This window comes from Triticum dicoccoides, chromosome 3B (genome assembly GCF_002162155.2).
Source record: "Triticum dicoccoides isolate Atlit2015 ecotype Zavitan chromosome 3B, WEW_v2.0, whole genome shotgun sequence".
Taxonomy (NCBI): domain Eukaryota; kingdom Viridiplantae; phylum Streptophyta; class Magnoliopsida; order Poales; family Poaceae; genus Triticum; species Triticum dicoccoides.
Genome location: NC_041385.1, coordinates 534,657,448 through 534,665,493, shown reverse-complemented (window position 1 = coordinate 534,665,493; position 8,046 = coordinate 534,657,448).

The following is an 8,046-nucleotide window of genomic DNA, read 5'->3' as shown; positions in this document are numbered from 1 at the left end:
CCCGGGCCGATCTGGGCCCCGCGAAGCCTGCATCATTGCGGCCCGTGTGCCCCGCACCTCCTCCCATTCGCCTGCACCCGAGCGCCTCCCCTCGCAGCGCCCCGCCGCGTGGCCGTCCGCCCGCTCGCCGATGCGCGCCGCCTCGCCGGTGCACCGCCCCGGCCACTGATCTGCTCTGCCGCCGCCGACCCAGGTCACTGCTGCCCGCGTCTCCCTCTTCCTTCCCTTCGTCCTCCCTCTCTCTCACCTCGCTCTCTCTCTTTTCCCCCACAGGATCCTCCCGTGAAGCTCCTCTCGACACCGATGGCCTTCACCGATGCCGGGAACGGAGTCCTCGCGTCCGGATCTGACGGCCCCTGTCCGGATCAACCCCATTCCACGCCTCGCTGGTCCTCCACGACCTCGCCGGAGCTCCCTCCCGTTGCCCCTGCATCCCCTGCTTCTCGGCGCTCGCCGCCCCTGTGCGTTGACCGCGCTGGCCAGCTGCGTGGGCTGCCAGCCGCGCCAGGCCCAGCGCGCTTCCTCTCCCCTCCCGCGGCCCAGCTCTGCCAGGCCTCCTACACCGACTGGGCCGAGCCCATGGGTGAGGACCCCCAGCCCCTCCAGATTCGGCTTGTGTCATATTTTTTCCCTGTTGCGTTTTTTTTCTATTTTCCAAAAACTGCATATTTACAGATTGACCCTCCATCTTCATGCACTTAATAACTCCACAACCGTGCATCGGATTAAAATGGTTTAAACATGTAACTTGCTTAGAATTTTGTGTAGATAAATAATATGCCACTTTCATCTATGTTAAAAATGTTTAAAATGTTGTTTGTGTTAATTTGCTTAAATGCCATGTTAAAATGATTTATTTCGTAACTAAATAACCGTAGCTCGGTTTTAAATAAACTTTATATGTATTTGGGGTGGAAAAATGCCTAGATTAACATGGTGCACTTTATTTTCCTGTTTATCAACTCTAAAATTATGTAATAGGCAGAACAGTACCGAATCTAAAATATGCATATGGGGTTCTTCCGGAATTGTTGTTTGTTGTTCCGGCCTCATTTAAACTTGCCTAGATGGGTAGTTTTATTATGTTTCACCTCTTGCCATGTTTAAAAACATTTAATATTGTTGTGTACCTAAACGAGAGCGAACTAAATAACTCGAATGTGGTGTTTCGTCAATATGCAACTCGTTGCATATTGAGCTCCACTTAACTTGTAGTATTGTTTGTTGCATTTTGCCATGCCATGCCTCATTAAACCGGACATGCATCATACTTGATTGTGCATCATGCCATGATTACGCTTGTGTGTTTACCATGTTGTTTGCTTCTTTCCGGGTTGCCTTCGGTTTCATTCCGGAGTTGTGAGGATTCATTCGACTACGTCCGCATGTCTTCTTCATGGACTCGTTCTTCTTCCTTGCGGGATTTCAGGCAAGATGACCGCTACCCTGGATCTCACTACTATCATTGCTATGCTAGTTGCTTCGTTCTATTGCTATGCTGCGTTACCTATCTTTTGCTCATCAAGCCTCCCATATTGCCATGAACCTCTAACCTTTGACACCCTTCCTAGCAAACCGTTGCTTGGCTATGTTACCGCTTTGCTCAGCCCCTCTTATAGCGTTGCTAGTTGCAGGTGAAGTTGAAGATTGCTCCATGGTGGACAGGGTTTTGGTTGGGATATCACAATATCTCTTATATTATTAATGCATCTATATACTTGGTAAAGGGTGGAAGACTCGGCCTTATGCCTGGTGTTTTGTTGCACTCTTGCCGCCCTAGTTTCCGTCATACTGGTGTTATGTTCTCGGATTTTGCGTTCCTTACGCGGTCGGGTGATTTATGGGACCCCCTTGACAGTTCGCTTTGAATAAAACTCCTCCAGCAAGGCCCAACATTGGTTTTACCATTTGCCTCACCACCACCTATATTTCCCTTGGGAGTAATTAACCCAAGGGTCATATTTATTTTTAGCCCCCCCCCCCGGGCCAGTGCTTGTCTAAGTGTTGGTCCGAACCGGGCAGACTGCGGGGCCACCTCGGGGCAACTCGAGGGCTGGTTTTACTCGTAGGCTGACCTATCCGGTGTTGCCCTGAGAACGAGATATGTGCAACTCCTATCGGGATTGTCGGCGCATCGGGCGGCTTTGCTGGTCTTGTTTTACCATTGTCGAAATGTCTTGTAAACCGGGATTCCGAGTCTGATCGGGTCTTCCTGGGAGAAGGTCTATTCCTTCGTTGATCGTGAGAGCTTGTCATGGGCTAAGTTGGGACACCCCTGCAGGGTATAATCTTTCGAAAGCCGTGCCTGCGGTTATAGGCAGATGGGAATTTATTAATGTCTGGTTGTAGATAACTTGACACCAGATCCGAATTAAAACGCATCAACCGCGTCTGTAGCCGTGAAGGTCTCTTCTCGGCGGAGTCCGGGAAGTGAACACGGTTTCTGGGTTATGTTTGACGTAAGTAGGAGTTCAGGATCACTTCTTGATCATTGCTAGCTTCACGACCGTTCCGCTTGCTCTCTTCTCGCTCTTGTTTGCGTATGTTAGCCACCATATATGCTTAGTTGCTGCTGCAGCCTCACCACTTTACCCCTTCCTTTCCCTTTAAGCTTTGCTAGTCTTGATACCCATGGTAATGGGATTGCTGAGTCCTCGTGGCTCACACATTACTACAACAACAGTTGCAGGTACAGGTTTCGCGATGTTCATGACGCGAGAGCGATGTTTGCTGGTATTGGAGTTCTTCTTCTGCTTCTTCGATCAGGGATAGGTTCCAGGTCGGCAGCCTGGGCTAGCAGGGTGGATGTCGTTTGAGTTTTTGTTTGTGTTTCATCCGTAGTCGGATGATGCTCTTATGTTTTGTGATGTTGTATTCATGTGGCATTGTATGCCTCTTGTATGTATCCCCATCTATTATGTAATTTTGATGTAATGATATCCACCTTGCAAAAGTGTTTCAATATGCGGGTCTATCCTTGGTGGGACCTTCAAGTTCCTTTTGGATAGGGTCGCATATTGGGCGTGACAATAAATGTGTAAAGTAAAGCCCATAAACATCCAAAAAGGGTAATATAATAGCATGGATCAATCAAAAATTGTAGATACATTGGAGATGTATCAATGTCTCATGAGTTTAATTTTGCTAAGTTTCGTAGACAACCCCGTGATAAATAATCACCTAGTAAGGATGAGATTATTGGTCTTGCTTCTATTGCCGTGCCTCCTACTGATCCATTAGAACAATATTTTCTAGACCATGAAAATGATATGTTTATGAATGAAAGAAGGGAAATAGATGAAGTGTTCCTTCAACAGGGTCCTATTCTGAAACACAACCTACCTATTGAAATCCTAGGGGATCCCCCTCCACCCAAGGTGATCCCGTGTTTGAGCTCAAACCATTACCTGATATTCTTAAATATGCTTATCTTGATGAAAACAAAATATATCCTATTATTATTAGTGCTAACCTTCAGAGCGAGAAGAAGAAAGATTATTGAAAACTCTGAAGAAGCACCGTGCTGCTATTGGATATACTCTGGATGATCTTAAGGGCATTAGTCCCACTCTATGCCAACACAAAATTAAAGTGGAGAAAGATGCCAAACCATTTAGAGATCCTCAATGATGGTTGAATCCTAAGATGAAAGAAGTGGTAAGAAAGGAGATACTAAAGCTCCTTGAGGCAGGTATAATTTATCCCGTTTCTGATAGTGATTGGGTAAGTCATGTCCATTGTGTTCCTAAGAAGGGAGGTATTATTGTCGTTCCTAATGATAAAGATGAATTGATTCCGCAAAGAATTATTATAGGTTATAGGATGGTAATAGACTTCCGTAAATTAAATAAAGCTACTAAGAAAGATCATTACCCTTTACCTTTTATTGATCAAATGCTAGAAAGACTATCCAAACATACACATTTCTGCTTTCTAGATGGTTATTCTGGTTTCTCTCAAATACCTGTGTTAGCGGAGGATCAATCAAAAACTCCTTTTACTTGCCCTTTTGGTACTTTTGCTTATAGACGTATGCCTTTTGGTTTATGTAATGCACATGCTACCTTTCAAAGATGCATGATGGCTATATTCTATGACTTTTGTGAAAAGATTTTTGAGGTATTCATGGATGATTTCTCCATTTATGGATCCTCCTTTGATGATTGCTTGAGCAACCTTGATCGAGTTTTGCAGAGATGCAAAGACACTAGTCTCATCTTGAATTGGGAAAAGTACCACTTTATGGTTAATGAAGGCATTGTCTTGGGGCATAAGATTTACGAGAGAGGTATTGAAGTTGATAAATCTAAAGTCGATGCTATTGAAAAGATGCCATGTCCCAAGGACATAAAAGGTATAAGAAGTTTCCTTGGTCATACCGGGTTTTATAGGAGGTTCATTAAGGACTTTTCTAAAATATCTAGGCCTCTGACTAATTTATTGCAAAAAGATATTCCTTTTGTCTTTGATGATGATTGTGTAGAAGCATTTGAAATACTTAAGAAAGCTTTGATTACTGCACCTATTGTTCAACCACCTGATTGGAATTTACCATTTGAAATTATGTGTGATGCTAGTGACTATGTTGTAGGTGTTGTTCTAGGGCAAAGAGTTCATAAGAAATTAAATGTTATCCAATATGCTAGTAAAACTCTTGATACTGCCCAGAGAAATTATGCCACTAATGAAAAGGAGTTTTAGCAGTCGTATTTGCATGTGATAAGTTTAGACCTTATATTGTTGATTCCAAAGTTACTATTCACATGGATCATGCTGCTATTAAATATCTTATGGAAAAGAAAGATGCTAAGCCTAGACTTATTAGATGGGTTCTCTTGCTCCAAGAAATTGATTTGCATATTATTGATAGAAAGGGAGCTGAGAATCCCGTTGCAGACAACTTGTCTAGGTTAGAGAATGTTCTTGATGACCCACTACCTATTGATGATAGCTTTCCTGGTGAACAATTAGCGGTCGTTAATGCTTCTCGTACTGCTCCTTGGTATGCTGATTATGCTAATTATATTGTTGCTAAATTTATACCACCTAGTTTCACCTACCAGCCAAAGAAAAAGTTCTTTTATGATTTAAGACATTACTTCTGGGATGACCCACACCTTTATAAAGAAGGAGTAGATGGTGTTATTAGACATTGTGTACCTGAGCATGAACAAGAATAGATCCTACGCAAGTGTCACTCCGAATCATATGGAGGACACAACGCTGGAGATAGAACTGCACATAAGGTATTGCAATTTGGTTTTTATTGGCCTACTCTCTTCAAAGATGCTCGTAAGTTTGTCTTATCTTGTGATGAATTTCAAAGAATTGGTAATATTAACAGACGTCAAGAAATGCCTATGAATTATTCTCTTGTTATTGAACCATTTGATGTTTGGGGCTTTGATTATATGGGACCTTTTTATGCCTCTAATGGTTACACACATATTTTAGTTGTTGTTGATTACGTTACTAAGTGGGTAGAAGCTATTCCAACTAGTAGTGCTGATCACAACACCTCTATTAAGATGCTTAAAGAAGTTATTTTTCTGAGGTTTGGAGTCCCTAGATATCTTATGACTGATGGTGGTTCACATTTTATTCATGGTGCTTTCCGTAAGATGCTTGCTAAGTACGATGTTAATCATAGAATTGCATCTCCTTATCACGCGCAGTCTAGTGGTCAAGTAGAGTTGAGAAACAGAGATCTCAAATTAATTTTGCAAAAGACTGTGAATAGATCTAGAAAGAATTGGTCCAAGAAACTTAATGATGCATTATGGGCCTATAGAACTGCATATAAAAATCCTATGGGTATGTCTGCGTATAAGATGGTTTATGAAAAAGCATGTCACTTACCTCTTGAACTTGAACATAAAGCATATTGGGCTATTAAAGAGCTCAACTATGACATCAAACTTGCCGGTGAGAAGAGGTTATTTGATATTAGCTCACTTGAGGAATGGAGAACCCAAGCCTACAAGAATGCCAAACTGTTCAAAGAAAAAGTTAAACGATGGCATGACAAAAGGATACAAAAGCGACAATTTAACGTAAATGATTATGTGTTATTATTCAACTCTCGTTTAAGATTTTTTGCAGAAAAACTTCTCTCTAAATGGGAAGGCCCTTACGTTATCGAGGAGGTCTATCATTCTGGTGCCATAAAAAACAACAATTTCAAAGGCACAAGTCTGAGGGTGGTGAACGGTCAAAGAATCAAACATTATATCTGAGGTAATCCTATCAATGTTGAAACTAATATTAATGAAATCGTAACCCCGGAGGAATACGTAAGGGACACTTTCCAGAACGTTTAAGACACCGAAAAGGAATAGGTATGTGGTATGGTAAGTAAACCGACTCCAAAACAATTCTAATGGCAATTTTCCTCCGTTTTGGAATATTTAAGAACTTTGGGAAGAAAGAAGTAATCCTGGAAGGACACGAGGCCTCCATGAGGGTGGAGGGCGCGCCCACCCTTACTGGGTGCGCCCCCTGTCTCGTGGCCACCTCGTGTGCCTCCCAGACTCCGTTTTCTTGCACGTTACGTATTTTGGTCGGTAAAATTCATTATATAATCTCCCCCACCGTATCACGCAAATATCCTCTGTTTTCGTTTCCAGCCGTTTTTCTCACAGATCTAGAGCACTATGACATCACCCTCCTTCAACAATGAAGACAAGGATGCTTGGCTATTGAAGATAGAGCTGAAAAGAGAAGAACCGGAGGAGATCAACAAGGATGAAGGGATCAAGAAGTCCATGGAGGATCAAGCTCCGACGGTGGAAGAAGAAAACATCCCTCAACCTTTACCTAACCTCTTTACTCCAACTAAGATTGAAGCTTCCAAGATGATTTAGTTAGCTCGCATATAGAATAAGTATTTCACACAAGAGAATATTTTGTTGAAGGATCATACCGCCGGACTCAAGGGCATTATCCGCAAGTTGGAGGAGCTTTTACGCTCGATGTGTGATTATCCACCATCATCATCACCACCTTCATCACCTTCGAGGACATAATTACACGGGTATGGGCACTCCCCTTGGCAACTGCCAAGCTTGGGGGAGGTGTCCCGGTATCGTATCACCATCACACTCCTATCTTTACCATTTTACTTAGTTTGATCCTTTTAGTAATATCTTGATCTAGTAGATTGAAGTTTTGGTATCAAGTAGTTTTTGAGTTTTGCTTTGTGATCTCTTTATGTAATCGAGTCCGTGAGCTATCTATAAGAAAGATTAGTGTTGAGTCAAGGGCTTTGCTATCTTGCTATGATCTTGAGAATGTAGAAGAATAAAAAGAAATAAATGTGTTCATATTGATCTTATGGATAGTAATGACTTCACACATAAAAAGTATGAGGCATAAAAGTTGTTGAGAGTTGACAAACGTAGTTTTGGTCATCGTTGCAATTAATAGGAAGTAATAAGGAAAGAGAGGTTTTCACATACAAATATACTATCTTGGACATCTTCTATGATTGTGAGCAGTCAGTAAGTATGACATGCTAAAAGAGTTGATGTTGGACAAGGAAGACAACATAATGGTTTATGTTTTCTCACATCTCAGTTAAAGTATATTGTCATTGATATTCCCAAACATGTTGAGCTTGCCTTTCCCCCTCATGCTAGCCAAAATTCCTTGCACCAAGTAGAGATACTACTTGTGCTTCCAAATATCCTTAAACCCAGTTTTGCCATGAGAGTCCACCATACCTACCTATGGATTGAGTAAGATCCTTCAAGTAAGTTGTCATGTTGCAAGCAATACAAATTGCTCTCTAAATATGTATGACTTATTAGTGTGAAGAAAATAAGCTTTATACGATCTTGTTATGGAAGCAATAAAAGTGATGGACTGCATAATAAAGATCCATATACAAGTGGCAATATAAAGTGATGTTCTTCTGCATTAAGATTTTGTGCATCCAACCCTAAAAGCACATGACAACCTCTGCTTCCCTCTACGAAGGGCCTATCTTTTACTTTATGCTTGAGTCAAGGTGATCTTCACCTTTCCCTTTTTCATTTTATCCTTTGG